The following is a 17066-nucleotide window of genomic DNA, read 5'->3' as shown; positions in this document are numbered from 1 at the left end:
TTGTTTATATTATAGATAGATAATGTTTTATTTCGTTTACTTTAATTATTTAGAACTTAATTTTTAATAAACATTTTTAAATAAAATTAGATTTATTGTATTCTAAAAAGTTTAACAAATCTCTTTAAAATCTTGATAATTTAATATTTATAAAGAAAAATATACATTTTTGATTTCATATAAATTCAAATTAGTTTATGCCGCGTAAAAAACGATGCTGGCAAAGAAAAGAAAATTTGAAGCGCTGAGAGACCGATTGTGGTCGAGACAACTGGAGGAATAAGTGGGAAATCGCTTCGCTTCCTAAACAAGCTTTGATGCTTACCCACTTTAAAAAGCCACGACAAACGTAAGACCCGGTGGCTTCTCCAGTTGATCTCTGTTGCTATCGTGAGAGGCAACGCAACGTCAATAATGTTGGCGGCATCCACTTCGGATGGATGGCTTTGTTAACTTTTTGATATTAAATTCTTGTTTAGAAAAAAACATGTTGGAAAAATTACTTAAATCTATGTAAAGACACAAAGTATTGGAATATACATAGTTACTAATAAATATTGAATTAGCAGCAGAGGATAAGATGGAATGGCAATTCCCACGCAAGATGGCTATTGATATGCGTTAGAAAAGCCATGTCCGTTCTCGATGATCGTTTCCCCTTCTGCTTGCCAGGTCCCCCAGTTTAATAAGGAATTTTTTGGTTCTGGGACCGAGGACTCCCGAAGTATCCACTGCGATCGGAGCAAAGATATGACGGTGCGATAAAGCCGGTTCCAACTGTGATGGGAATCCGGCAGTTTCAAGAGTCCGCTTGACTATGTCGTTCAGGACAGTATGTCTGGAGAGGCGTCCGGAGCTTCTCTGGCACGATAATAGGTGCAATCCAAAGAGGTCAACGGTCGATCCGCAGCGGTACCGGTGTTCCCGGAATACGTTTAGCCTCAGGCGCAATGAGACGCCGATCCCTAGGCAATCATCTTTCAATAAGGTTTCAATCAATCCCATTGGAATGGCGGTCAACCAAACCCCCGAATATGGTTGTGAGGCAGCCAATAAACAAGCCAAGGGGTGTTGATTGAGCTTAGGCTTGAGGTTGTTCAGCTTCTGGTCAGAGAGGATCCTGTCCCATTCGTCCTGTGCGTGTGTATTCTGCGGAAGCTCAAAGGACAACCCAAGCCAGCGGCTTTCTGCGGCGACTGACCCCGAGTCCATAGAAGATTCGGTAACGGGTTGGAGAATCTCAAATCTTAAAAAATTTCTTAATGTTCTTTATTTTCGTCTGATTTTATATCAACATTGTAATCTAAATTCTACTTGTTTGTTTTAATTAGCCCATCGACTTGTTTTATTTATTTAGATTTATTATTTAATCAATATTTTTGTTCAATAATGATAAATTATTTATCCAGATTATTCCTCTTAGTTGTTATTTGGTATTTCCTTGTCCTTATTTATTTTTCGCTGTCTTGTTATAATTAATAAATTTTATCGACAAATTAACGAATTATTGATTTTTCTATTCTTGAATGATCAATCCCATTGCTTATAATAGACGGTTTGTATCGTTCAATCAACTCGGGGGATTCTGATGTCCAAGTCATCTGTCAATCTAGGATATATCGACGGAAAGTATGAGCTGCGTCAACGACTCGGTGCAGGGAACTTTGGCGAAATTAGACTTTGTTATCATTAGTTGATTTTATTACACATAGGCAGAAATATAATTACAGGCAAGAACTACGCAATAAAATTAGTTTCTCGTCAGTATTATAATTTATTTAGGAAAGCACCAAAGCTCGGTCTCCTCAATTACATTTGGAGTACCAGTATTACAAAATGCTCTGTCCTCAAGGTTGACCTTGCTAAAGACGATTAAAATAGAAGGAATACCAGATGCTTATTTTTTTGGACTGCATGGCACTCATAATGTCTTAGTCCTTGATCTACTTGGTCCGAGCCTGGAAAGTCACTTTGACACGTGTGGAAGAATATTTCCAGCAAAGAAAGTTGCATTGATCGCAAAGCAATTAGTATTTATTGAATTTATTTTCTAGATTAAACTAATTTCATATGTCCACTCTAAAGGAATAGTTTACAGAGACGTGAAGCCTGACAATTTTCTTCTTGGACCTAACGACCGGTCGAATGTTTTGCATATTGTCGACTTTGGCTTATCGAAGGAATACCGTGACAGTAAAACGGGCGTCCATATTCCATTCTGCGAACAACGGCACTTGACGGGGACTGCACGATATATGAGCATAAATACTCACAAGGGGATGGGTTTTTATATTTACTTATTTTCCTAGAACAGAGCAGAAGAGATGACCTGGAAGCTATGGGCCATATGTTCTTTTATTTTTTGATTGGATGTCTGCCTTGGCAGGGACTTCAGGCAGACACAGTCAAAGAACGGTATCAAAAAATCGGGGAGAAAAAAAATGCCACAACAGTTAAAGCACTTTGCAAGGATTGCCTGGTTATTTTACCAATTATGATTTAAAGGACAATTCGGCATATTTTTATCATATTCTCGGTCCCTTAAATTTGAGGAGGCACCTGATTATGCTTATTTATCTGGTTTGATGTCGGAAGTTTTGTCTGGATATTCAGAAGAGTGTGAGGGTGATTGGGTGGTCTGTGTTGATACTCACAAACGTGATTCCTCGTTTGTCAGAAATATTCCTACTCCGGTTAATATTTTGTAATATTTTTTAGAATTCTGTATTTTCTAAACCAAAGTCAAAGTTTATTTGTTTTTTAATTCGAATTAGATTTTGTTGCTGGTTCCGAAAAAAGAAAAAATAATATTTTTATTTTTAATAAAACAGAGACGAAAGTGTTTATTGATTTTATAAATGTATATTTTCACAAGATAAATTCTAATTTTTATTGGTTTTAGATTTTTTCTTCTTTTTAACTTGAGGCGTGATTAAAAATTTTATTAGGGGGTTTGACGACAACCCTAATTTGAATCCAACTAATATGCAATTTATAATTTTAGCATAATTTTTATTAGAAATAAATTTGTTAGTGCGCTAGAGTTATGTTTAATCGATTTAAATGACTTATTTATAGCTTATATATGACGTCTACGTTTCTATCAAATGTTTTATAGGATGAAAAATCTATGTATTCAAAATATTAGAGTAAACTCTCTCATATCCACAAAAATGGAACTTTTAAAAATGTGGCAATTATTAGAAAATAACGGATAACAGAATCCACAAAAATATTCAAACTATGTAGTTTTTTATGGCCTTACTTATTTCATTTGACCCAATAGCCTTATTAACGTCAATATTTTCGGATTGATTAAAAAATTTTTAATTATTTGTAAAGCTTGATTAGTTAAATTAAGTCATATTCAGCCGATTCCGGCCATTGACGATTTTATTGATCAAATTCATCCACCAGTTCTTAACCAGCTCTTCAATCTCCAAGTAACGATGTCCGGCTATTTCGACGACTTGTGATGTCCAACTTAATTTTGGTCTTCCATGTATCCTCTTTCCAGTAAACACAGATAAAAAGATTTTCTTTTCTATATCATCACTCCGAAGTACGTGTCCCAAGTATGATAATTGTTGTTTCCATATTTTTGCCACAAGTGGCAATGATGGTTTAATTTTTACAAGAGCTTTATCATTCGATACTTTGTCGTACCAATTTATTTTCAAAAGTTTACGTCACCGCCACAATTCTAATGAATCCAATTGTATGTTGTCTGCTTTGGACAATGTCCACGATTCACAACCATAGAGAAAGACTAGAAACACAATCGCGTCGACAAGTCTTATCTATGTCTTAGAACAGATATTTTTGCTAATCCATATCCGGTTCAGTTTCATCATTGTATTTCTCCATATGGCGATCCGTAAATTTCGAGACACAACAACCATCTCTATACAAAGTTATCAGACTACACAAAGTTTGATAGTATTCTTTTTAGTAACATTTTTTAGCTTATCAACATGTTCATCTTTTGAAAGACATCAGAATTTTTTTATTTAAAATACATTTTTGTGACAATTATTCAAGAGTGGCGGTTATGGAAGACTTTACTGTACTTTTTAAAAATTCGTTCGCACTACAATTAAAAGAAACTACAAGACAAGAGTAACTAATGGACTTCCTATCTCGGAATTAATTAAAAATAATTAACTTTCCTGGTCTCGCTTGATCTCAAAAATTCTGTGGCTGGGACAAGGAAAAGCTTAGGTACTTGTGCCCATGTCTTACTGATAGCTTTGTGGTCTTCTATGTACTTCTCAAATACAAAAATTTTCACATACTTTTTTACATGAAAATTTTATGCTTCTTATGTCTGGAAAAATCGACCTCCTCACTGTTGAGGATAGATCTCAGGCATGACATGTGTCAAAGTCGCTTGCTGTGCTCGGTCGCGTGCTCGGCTCGTGATATATTAAATAAATATCCACTAGAATTTGAGAGAAGTACTAATTGTGAACTTAATTGTAAGTTCTGTTGTGTTCTCGCAAACTTTTCGAAAAATTTTAACGTGGGTCAACACAGACAGACTGAAATGGATAATAAAAAAATAAAACACACTACTTCGTCAATCGAAATTGATTGCAGTTCCAAATGATTTTTGTTTTAAATTAGTTTTGATGATGACGGATGTGAATATCCCTCTTTATAAAATTTTTCATAATCATTATGTTCCATCGGAAACACATTGTCGCAAATTAGTATATATGATAAATATCTTGTAAATGTTAAACGGATCAAAAATCTTATTTTAAATTTGAAAATATTTTTGAATGTTGATCAAACCCAAATTTTAAAAATCGATTAAAAGAAATCCATGGTGCAACGATTGCTAATTGTTTTCCAGAAATTTGTTCAATGTTATGGAAATGTCCAGCTATAACTATTTCGATTGAATGAAGTTTTTTATGCTTTAGAAAATGCTGGAGAAGGATAGAAACTAAAAAATGATAACATTACATATTATTTCTCGTTATATTATAATAAATTTGAGTGCCATATAAACGAACACTTAAAACTGTATTAATACATAAAAATAAAAAGTTATCAGATCATATTCACGGGCATATATTTTTGTGGCTATATAAATCATACTTTGTCGGTCATATTTGAATTTTTTAAGTCATATTTGCGGTTGCCCTAATGATGAAAAATGTGATTCATTTTTAACATAATAATTATTAAAAAACTCAATTAATAAATTCTTTACTGTATGAGAACGTGATTTCACTTTGAGAGTATTTATGTAACGATTTAATTAATTCTGAAGTGTTTTTTTGACTATCATGAACCAACTGTTTATTTTTCAAAGTTTTTAATTACACTTGTTAAAAATATGTGACCATATTTATTTTTATATTCGATTAAGCTTTATAGTCAAACTTAAACAAATGAATTCTATTCTTTACTTGTTGGCATCATGGATTTCTTTAAGTCTATAAACTATTTAATATAATTAAAAGGTTCTGGATATTTTATGAAGTCATACCTTTTTAATTATTATTTCTTGTACACTGGAAATAAACTAAACTACCAAGCAGCTCTTAATCTTTGCGAAGCATTTGATCTACAGTTAATGGACTCATATTCTCCAAAACAAAACCAATTTATACTTAGTTTTTTGATTACTATAACTTCTAGACGTTTCTAAAACACTAGGGGGGAATTTTTGGATTGCACAAACTATTCGTGATGAAAAATTCAGACATCATTATAATTCAGCTTTAGTTACTAATATTTTAAATTATACAATACCAGAAATATGCAAATTGGGGGAATCACGAACCAATAATGTCCGGAAAATGTCAAAAATGTATAGAAATTGACGAATGCGGGAAATGGCAAACAACTTGCTGCACAGATAATAGATATTTTTTATGCAATTCTGGAGGTTATTAGCCCGATATATCTGCTCTATATTTAGTCACAAATGTGTCTTGCCATGGAGGCTACTGCTATCTTTATCACAAATCAAAAGTACTATGCACTGCAGCAGAAACCATTTGCTCAAAAATAAATGGAACTTTAGTAGAACCGAGCGACAGTGACGAAAATCAATTTCTTTTTGGTATTTTATTAATTACACAAAACGATAGAAAATTTTGTGGACCAATACCAAACCGAAATCTGGATAAAACAACCTCCTCAAAATCAAGTCTTTAAAAAATAATTATATAGGCATTCCAACATTGGTCAAATCGTGACATGTCCGATAAAATTAAGGGACAATGTATTTATATGAATTTATGTGGAAAATGGGAACATCTTGCAGTTACTGATAATTCCAAGATAACAAAGCCATTTGTTTGTAAAGTTCGCCAAGTTGATCAGGGTAAATTCTGCAAATGTAACACCAATAAATAATGACCAGGACTTAATACATAACAAAATTAATATTAATTACAATTCTAAATTTTAATAAATGATTTGTTTATTTTACAATTTTATCATTCAGAGTGTTTTTAAAACTCCCAGGAGATCGATTTTTCCAGACATAAGAAGTATAAAATTTTTGTGTAATTAATAAAATACCAAAAAGAAATTGATCCAAAATCGACCAGTAAAAGAGACGGAGAAAGACCCAAACGAAAGCGGAGATATATTGAAATAACTTATTCACAAGGATGCGAAAGGATCTATTGGAACAACTGTCTGCAAAAGCCACTCAAACCTGTTGAATCTAAATATTGCCGATGTTGCAAAAAAAGGCCATCAAACTGAAAATCGAAAAAACAAATGACCAGGAAGTAAAAGAAAAACTCAAGAGAATGTAGGGAAATATCCAGAACAATTAAGAAGGAAAATTTTAAATACGTGAAAACTTCATTAAACTCTCAAATATCAGAAATTGAACCCGAAGGATTGTTCACAGACCTGAAAGATGGCCATTAGGCTACTGAATCGTCGACAACAGAAAACAAATCTAATTGGGAAAACAATTCGAAACTTAATCGAAATGGTCAATGCAATTGACAGCCACTTGAAAAACCAATTCAATGACAAAATCGATTCTCTTGATGAAAGTGAAGAACGTTATCTAAACCAGGGGTTCTCAACCTTTTCAGCTCAAGGGCCAAATCGATAATTAAGATTAGCTTCGCGGGCCGCACAAAAAATATTTTATATATTTTTATATTTTCCAAGCCGGTAACTCGCTTGCAATCCGAAGTGCAGCCACTGCTGATGCGTAATGAGTTTTTTGGACTCTTTTTTTCTTTTTTTAATTTCCATTTCCTTTATAAAGAAATAAAAGTTAAAAAATCTACAAAAGGCGTTGAGCTAAAAAGAAAGTATTATTTGTTTATTAAGTTTTTGAAATCCGGAATAAGTAAAGTCGAAGAAGTTTGTAAAAGCTGACTCGAGTGATTATCCGTGAGTTTGTTGCGATATTTATTTTTTATTCAAATCATTTTACTAAATATTTATTCGCATAAATATGTAGATCCAAACATTGATATAATATATGCATTGTGTGTTATATTTTGAATTTGTCTTGAGGAATTAATTCGTAAAAATTAATAATGGACGCATTTTCGAATAATGCCGCCAGTTCTATATCATGTTGTAAATTAATGAGTTCTAGTTGAAACTTTGCAGGCGCATCCTTAATTTTCACGCTGAATGGAATTGCAAATATTTTCATTAAAGGAAGGAATGAAGTTTTGAAGGCTATAAAAAACTAAAAAACAACCGTGCGGCGGGTCCAGACAACAACAAAGGTGAGTTGATATTGTACTTAAGAAATCTCAACTATAATTTACAAATCTCATGAAAAAGATTTTCCATGCTAATACTATGTTATCTATTGGGAAGATTCCTCTTCAAAAACTCAACAAGCTGCAAAATCCATTTAACAACATTTGCCCGATCATACTCCTGAACACAAGGAATATCTTTTCACTCGTAACACTGTAACGCATTAAAGACCCTGTCAATGACTATCTGTCGGCTAGCCAAAGTGAAATTAGGCCTGGAAGATCAACTGCAGATGTAAAATGGGGGCATATATGGATTTATGGCATATGTCAAAAATTTGAAATGGCAACCACAATATTAGGTATTGATATGGGAAGAGCATTTGATACGTTTCGCAGAGACAAGCAAATAAAAGTCCTCAGAAATATTTTTGACGATGACTCGATTAGAATTGTTCGAGCACTGCTTATAGACATCTATAGTTAACAGTAAAGACCGGGCCCGTAGAATCCAAATATTTTAAAACAAATATTGTAACGCCCCAAAGTCATTCGATATCGCTTGTACTATTCATTGTCTAGCTCGAAGCAACACTGAAGTGATTTATGCCGACGGTGTAGACTTTTTGTCGAAACTCCAAGAATCGCTAAACATTGTTTCCCAAGCACTGAAAAAATGGTTCTTGAAAATGAACATCAAAAAACTGAGTATGTAACAATCAACCGGAAGGCAAACAGAACAGGCGAAAAATGATAAAACTCAAAAAAAGTTGAAACATTCGTAGGAGATAGCGAAGACATTATGAGGAAAAAAATGCTGTCGACTGTTGCACTTAACGATCTGTGGACGACGTGGCTACGAAACCGCAAGGTTGGAAGTTTGAACTAAAATTTCTCGATGCGTTTTACAGAAGACAGGTAATACTTCTTATCGGCATCAACTGACCGAAGAAAAACAAGAACTTTACTCTATATTATATATCTGAAACAGTAGACCCATCACATTACCGAAACTCGTTGGCGCCTATTCGGCACATACTAAAACTCGACACAACTTCTTATGTCAGTTAAGCAATGAAATTATAATACAAAAATGACAAATCAAAGTTCCGAGGAGGTTCACGGACAACTCTACCTATTGTTATCCCGAGAGACCTTCACCACATTAAAAGACAGCTAAAAATCAGAGACGACTTTAATACTCTCATGAGTATAGCATGGAACCGTGCATCTTGGAAAAATATGATCAAGGCAGCAATTTCATGTGTGGCATATGTGGGAGCTTAATTAATTTTTCTTTAAATTATGTTCCTATGATAGTGAAAATAATAATGATATTAACACCTATTAGGTACTTTTTAATTAAATAGTGATAACATATAAAATCATTTATCAACTTTCCAATAATCATTTCTTTTTAAAATGACAAAAAAATCCTCTAGAGTTTGACAAGAAAAGGCTTCTTAGTTTTTTGTTGTAAAATATACTGAAATAGTGCGGTGCATTCGTTTTTTCTAAATTACACAGAAGTCAAATTGAATTTATTATATTAAACAAAAGTTAATGATATGAAAATCAATAATTTACGTGTAGTAAAAAATAGTTACCTAAAGTGAATTGATTAAATGATTTTTAGCTACATTTTTTCAAATTCTTTATGTTTTCAAAAAGTATTAACATATTGATTAAATCAAAAAATACATAAACAATTATAACTATCACTAAGAATCAATACCAAACGTTGACACTCGAGGGATTATTGAATAATCGAACAATTCCAATTATATATTAATGATTATTAAAATAAAATCGTCTTAAATGACAAAAAATATTCGAAAATTGCCAGAGATTTTTGAAACAAATGTAAAAGACAGAAACGATGCATTGATAACTTGTGATAAATATTAATAATTTTACTAGTTTTGGACAATTTAGATTTTGATAATTTGAAAGTAAATAATTATCCTCGCCAATTAAGTGAACTATGTATCAATTCTACATTTGTCGCCCCGGGAATCAAAAGAGACGACCTAAATACTCCAATTTTTAGAAAAATAAGATTATTTGGAACTTTTTCTGGAATTTTGAGTACAATATTTCACTGTTTACTATTATGGAAAACTGTTTTCAGTTCTGGAACTATGAATATATCTCTTATTAATCCATGTTTTGCTAATATTACTGCGATATCATTAACAGGATGCGAGTCTATATCAAGTATGTATAACTTTATGTCAAAATAGGATTTCAATCTGTTACAAGCTGTTTAGCGATTTTTGGACTAACAATGAATATTTTTAGCATATTCTTATCTACAATCGGAATTTTTCACAAATTCCTAAGTAAAAAATTATATTATTATCACTCGGCAGCAGAAGGATTTATAGTTTCAGGTTTTTTATTTTATGATCATTTTAGGTATATCGATGTTTATAACAATGTCTCTGGTAACTTATATGATCGAACATCAAAAAAATTTGTCATCAAATATACATCATGGAGAATTCAAATACGATTATGGATTTTATTGTGGATGGATTTCTAGTGCCCTTCATTTTATATCTGCTCTGTGTTTTCAATTTGATGAAATGGATGTTTTTCATAAGATAGTTGATAATTTTCAGAAAAGTATAAATTGATATTTATTTTATCCTTTTTTAATTTATAAAATATATTTAAATGTGATATAAATATGGAGTGATGAGAATATTTTCTTGTTATGAGTAATAAACATGGCCAAGAACGTATGAATTACCTCTATCAGGTGAAATGAAATTATTTTTATAATCATAAATAGCTGTCAAATATAATGATTCATTCTGATTCTTGTCCTTCTATTTTAACCAGAATGAATATCTCTACCATGAAACGAATTGGTCGAAAGACAGTTCAGAGACTGTAGTATTTGATAAAAATATATTGTAGTGATAGATCTATCAAACGCTCAATTTGTAAATATTGTAATATTATCCTCGCTCCGGGTAAATCAGCAACTTTTTTTCTTCAAGGACGATCCTTGATTACTATTTGTTTGAATTGTTCCAACCAAAGATCATTTATACAAAAAACGGGCTTTCATCAAGATCCTGGTTTTAGACTTGAATAATTTTTAATACAAAATAATAATAAAAATGCAACTTTTATGCGTTTTGTTATTTGATTGTTTTTTATAACTTATTTAATAACCAAATATCAAATTTAGTTAGTTACTTGATGTATTTTGTTAATCAAACTTTTCTTTTTAGGCTCAATTCCATCCCCGATCATAACAGCAAGGATGATTTTTTCTTTCATTCAGTGGATTGCCTCCAGTTCATTTGCCGTCAAGCTATATTTGCAGAATTCTTCTACTTCGACCTGCTTGAGACAATTTTTTGAAATGAGCCCCATCTCAATAAAATTAATTGTTTTACTCGAACTTGCGCGAACAAAAATTTCAGTTTTGTTATTCTAGATAACAGTATTTGCGGGAACGTCCGTGTCGACTAGGATTTCTACAAATTTGATAATGATAACAAATTAGATTGATTGGGTTTTTAATTTTTTGAGTCTTTCATTCAATATTGCAGGCGTAGATGCAAATACAGACATTTGACAACTTCTTTATTGGCGTCTGAGGAAGGAGCTGTTAAGCATTTGGCCACACCTAGTAGTAACGTATCAACAGTCTTTTTATATGAGTTACAGTGACTGCATTTATTCTCTCCCTTATTTAAAAACAAGTTTCGGTATTGCAGTATGCACAGGCTTGCTTCGGTCCGGGGGGAATTTTTTTCATAGTCTGGTCACCCACAAGATTTATTAACATGAACTCAACTTCAGTATTTATCAAATATTAAAACAAAATAAAGTGCAAGGGATTCTTTTTGATTTTTCAGTAAATATTCAACTTGAAGTTGATATTCAGGCTCAATATATTGAGCTTCTTTTTAGGTTTAGGATTTTCCTCAACATCTCCGGAGAAGATGAGCCGCTCGCGGGAAAGTACCCGAACTTGGAGGAAGTGCTGCCCAGAGGGAGGTCATCTGGATGGATGTCGACAAATGGTTCTTTTTGAATACAATTTAAGATTTTATCTGATGCGAACAAAAATGATGAACCACATGACGCGCGGTCTTTTATTTTTTTGGCGTCCCTCTCACATTAAAGGTTTGAAGACTTTCAGGTACGCTGCTACGTTACTGAGTATAAAGTAATAATTTTTCGTATTGTTTTGAACATTAGATCCACACCGTTTCGAAATAATATTGTTTGTTTTAAATTAAATGTTTAGGATTGTTAAGTGTAAGGATATTGGCAGATGAATCCGGTTTTACGTAGGCATGAAATATCATACATCTTCCCATCTGAATTTATGGCAGCACAATCTTCGTTATATTTGTTATCTGGTTGGTCAGCTCCCCACTTTATTTCCGACTATAAATGTTTAATAAAATCAATTAATCTACTATACAGCCAAATTTCCTTCTGTGTCTTTGAACTTGCCTTCTGTGACTTGATCATCATAACCAACAAAATAATCTTTGCTGTATTGTTTGATCAGTACTTTAATAGTTAGTTTTTTATATGGCACCATTTATATATTCCAATTCTTTGTCCGATTTAAATGTTGCTAAGTCTCCTCCATATATTTGGCATAAATATTTTCCAGAACGTTGAAATCTATAGACGTTGTATATCTTAAAACACTTCTGGATGTCTTTATTGCAATCTCCTTAAGGTTTAACAAAATGGAATACCTTTCCAAGTAACAGACAGAATTTGATTAAGATTTAATATAACAGTCAAGTATAATAGCATTGTTTCGTATAATTACTTTTTGAAATATAAGTTAATATACATATTAAGTAAACATCTGTTATTATGAGCAGCTGACTATTTTTTATAATTAGATATGAAGCAATATTAAGCAAAATATTTATTTAAGATTAAAATATTTCTAAATAAACAAACTGGTAAATTTCATTACAAAAAATATCTATTTGATAAATAAGAGACTGGAATTATTATTATTATTAAAGACCAAACACGGGCAAAGCCAGTTAATTATAGTTATTCCCGTGATCGCCGATCCAAACGAGGGAGATCCTAATGAAAGGTTCGATCCTGCCCGCATGATCGGCCTGAGACGACGATGTCCCAGGGTCTGAGAGCTAGAAGTCCTTTTTCGGTAGGCATTAAGTGCCTCCTGAGCGTTGCCATATCCGATTGGAATTTTCCAACTGACATGGTGGACCCCGTAACGCCACGCTAAGACCGGAAGGTAAGAGATCCTCATTTCCAACTGTGTCGTGCCAGAAGTACTCGTTACCTCACGGGCAGGGGAACGATAACGAGAATTGGCCCCAGGATGAAAACTGGCCTCCTTCGGAATCGAACTCACGACTGTCCAAATCCATTATCCATAGCTTAGTCTTCAGCCAAGAGACTGGAATCACAGTCCATAAAGGTTTGAATCATTGTGAGGTGAAAAATCTCTATAAGTACGACCTACTTGCAAGTGAATTGGAATAATCCACAATGCTATTAGTACATCAGAGAGTATACGCGGTCCAACAGGAGGCGAATCGAGGAGGCCCAACAAAGGGCCCTCAGATTAACCGATCGTTGGTCGCATGATAGCCAACGCCCCGGTCCAGCTTCTCTGGAAGACCTCATCAAGCTGAACCTCGGCCCGTCAGCGAATGCTCCGCCAAAAACAGCCTGCTGCCCTGTGCGATCTTGTGTGGGCTCGTGGAAAGATCACCGAGCGAAGATGAGGTCCCTGGTTGAGTGCATTGGGATCACGTGACGTTTGTTCGGTTTTTAGCGTGGTCTTGGTGATTTAATGAATAAATAAAATAAATACGCATAGGACATAAGTTTGGAATGATCTCTCCAGAAGAATGCCAAAAGACTTTTTTACAAATTGAGCAACGAAGTCTTGCCAAATGAAGTCATTGAGTCGAACTTAAGAATGATCACAGAAGATGCTAACCCTGTAAGATGGATGAGTGGTAAGTACAGCTCAAGAATGAACAAAGATTCCTTTAGCTGGTAGAAAGTTATTTTTGTTTTTTAGTCACCTGCATTTTACAACATTCACATCAGTGCTTTTCAGACACTAGTATAGAATTGAGTGTAAAGGTTTTTTCTCAATTTTTTCTAGTGGATGTAAAAGTTAAATCTTTTGGAGTTTTCTAGATCTCAATCTCTTCTCATTGTTAATTAAAACTGATTTGTAATACTTTTTTTTATAATTCCATAATTGCTCTATTGAATTCACTACTTGACAATATTAAGAATTTATAGTTTTCTCTAACTTCAACATGAAAACTGGGATTCGCTTTTTCAAATACTAAGAAACATGAGAAGATTTGAAAATATTTGATTGGACTGAAAAAATCCGTAAGATTTTATGAAAATAGATATTTATCAGCTCGGTATCTTATTCGTTTTAAAATTATCAATCTGATTTCTCGATCTTAGAAATCGAACTTTCTTTTTCCGATAACTATAAAGGCTGTCAGATGTCTTTTAATCAAAACTCTATGTACTTGGATTCTTAATGGTAGCTCTGGTTATTTTTCTCTCATCTAATGTAATTGCCTTAAACAAGGCTGAAGAAGGAATTCCCGTTATCAAAGATCATCTGTTCAAATGTTAATCCTGGATGCCAAATCAATTGAAATTAATCTGAAAGTAGCCGGTAGCGCTCATGCGTGTAGAATTCGACAATTCGAAATACAAGTTGATATTCTATTCATATCGGAACTGGATGTTCGCAATGCTTTAATAGAAGTTAACCTAGATATCTCTCTTCAGAAGTTCATACTTGGAGTTCTATGTTATATCCAGTTTTATTCTCTTCATAATACTCTTGCAACTTTTTGGGAATTTTGCAATGGATACATAGATACTCACGTCCATCAAAGAATAGATTCCTATTTTGTAGAAAACAGTATAGAGTTTCACATCATGGAGAGTTAATCCCTTTTGCCAACACTTTACTTGATATTTTGATATCGAAATTTAAACAAAGGGGGGTGAAGCAATTTACTTCTAATTTTCTTACTTAAATATTGCATGTGCGCTTCTCTCAATTTTCTAACAGTAATAGCATGTTTGTCAGTAGTTCTCTACTTTGCGATAATTGCAATATGCCATTTTTGTTTATTCCCGACCTCCATAGACAAAAATTGAATTTTTTTATTTAAATCTTTCAGAAACAGGAGGACCATTCGTTTGCTTATAAAAATAGAGTCAAAGGTAAATTAATTGTTTTAAGGATTAATTAAAAGCCAGTGAAATAAAAGTAATTGACAATGACATCCATAATTTTTGTTGAGGTATTTCCTTCTTGAGAACTTATTTTAAGATTCTCCACAAAAAACAAGTGATTCTTAAATTAATTCAAAATTTAGGAAAATTAGTATTCGACTGAGAGGACCTATGACCATAACAAAAAATTGACGGGATAATGAATCACGTTGTAGAATTCCACAGTTAAGTTTACATAGGAGACCATTATCTAACGACATTTTTCACAAGGTTTGTTATTGACAGATGAGTTCCTACACACTCCAGCACATGGAATAAAAAATTGCATCAGTTGATCATCATAACCAACAAAATAAGACTTTTTGTAATAAAAAGTTAAACCAAATCAACAGTTTCCTTCGGATCGGGATCAACGGAAATAGGATTGGATAGATTTCAATCTTTTATTTTTTTGTTTAATTGTAAACTTATAATATTGGGATTTTTTTGTTTTTCGACTCTTTGCATTCGAACTTCAATACGTACACGTGTTCGTGAACACTCTCTTATTTTTTGTCTTTAATACGTAGACGTGCTTATGAATAGTGCCATCTCTTTATATAAAATATTTACTAAATCAACTTGTTTTTAATAAAAAAACTGTTGTGAAAGAAAAAATATTCTAAAAAAGTTGTTAATAGCTGTATAACTCATACAAATGACTAGATTTTTCCGTCTAACACTGGCTGTACATGATAAATTGCTATCTTTTGAGCAAAAATACGAATTATTTTTTGCGAAACAACGAAACTAATCAACTTGCATGAATATTGCGGAAGGATTAACATTTCCGTAAGAATTTAATTAATCGCCCAATATATTATTCTAGTTAACGCTAAATGTTCAAACTACAGTCATGGGGTTAGTCACCTTTTGTCACAAATTAATTAAATTAAAATAGAAAAACACAAGAGCCAAAGACAAAGACAGACATTCCTACTCAGCCCGCTGGAAAAGATGCCGTTATGAGCCAAATCAAGAAAGGAAAACCTAAATTGGCACATGCAACAACAAACGATCGAAGTGCTCCAATGAAGTAATACATCTCATTCATAATTATTCGATAGAAAATAAGCTAACACAATTAATTTCTAACCTAAGGAGTATTTTTTGATTAGTTCTTTTTAATAAAAGATATTTTTTCTTCAGCTTTATTATTAAATATGCAAAATAATAATTATGCACGGAAATGCTTTTTTTATTTCTTATATGATGAGAATAAAGATATTTTTTCTTAAACGAATCAATTGTTTCTGCGTAACAGTAAGGTTTCGATATATGAATTCGCGTTCATCTGTTCTAAATTCAAATTTTTTTATTAGGGAAAAATTTGAGCAATATTTTAATGTATGTTTGCTACAGACTAAGCATTCTGCAGTATATTTTAATATATCTATGATATCTGATTGGTAAGATGCATTTTTTAATCTGCTTATGAAAATCGGTTTAAATTCTATCTAAAATTTAGAACATTACGTTTGGCAACATGAGTTCCTGGTTTTCTATTAAAATGAAAAAAATTTTTTTAAACATAAGTCATTAATTATATCTAGCATGATAAAATTTTCACATTAGATACTGATTTTTCGCGATTCATCTCTAAACAAACATTTTCAAGAATCTATTAACAGACGTTATTATTTTGACTAGCACATCTCTTTTGAAAGAAACTATTTTATGGTCGTCAATAAAGAAGAATTGATTCGTGAAGTATGTAAACATATTGGGCTCTTGGAGTTTGGAAAACATTGAGTTATGCATCCTGTATAAGAGATCCATCCTCTTTGGAATATTCCCCCGGCAAAACTTTACTTTGCCAATTCTTTCACATCGATATGTACGTTTTCTGTCCACCTTTTGATTATTTTCTTTACAAAGTTGACGATTCAATGAGGAATTTAAAATCAACTCAATACGTAAAACAAAAACTCATGATCAATTGAGTCAAATATCCAAGCAGAATATAGACCATTTCCATAATTTTTATTTAAGTATTGGTTAATGAGGACTTGCTCTTTGGAGCCTTGACATTGCTTCCTCGTCCAAAGCTGATTGTCTGAC

General features: G+C 32.6%; 1 long non-coding RNA gene across 1 annotated transcript; it reads left to right on the top strand.

Moving 5' to 3' along the window:
* Positions 1–5660: 5660 nt before the first annotated feature.
* Positions 5661–6073, top strand: LOC115231977. Its single transcript, XR_003883571.2, has 3 exons — positions 5661–5738; positions 5770–5902; positions 5936–6073. It is a non-coding gene; the product is annotated as an uncharacterized LOC115231977 (long non-coding RNA).
* Positions 6074–17066: the final 10993 nt, after the last annotated feature.

The sequence above is a fragment of the Octopus sinensis genome, unplaced genomic scaffold (assembly GCF_006345805.1).
Source record: "Octopus sinensis unplaced genomic scaffold, ASM634580v1 Contig19020, whole genome shotgun sequence".
Classification (NCBI taxonomy): Eukaryota; Metazoa; Mollusca; class Cephalopoda; order Octopoda; family Octopodidae; genus Octopus; species Octopus sinensis.
The sequence above is the reverse complement of the archived record's forward strand: the minus strand, read 5'-3'. Positions and strand labels throughout refer to the sequence as shown.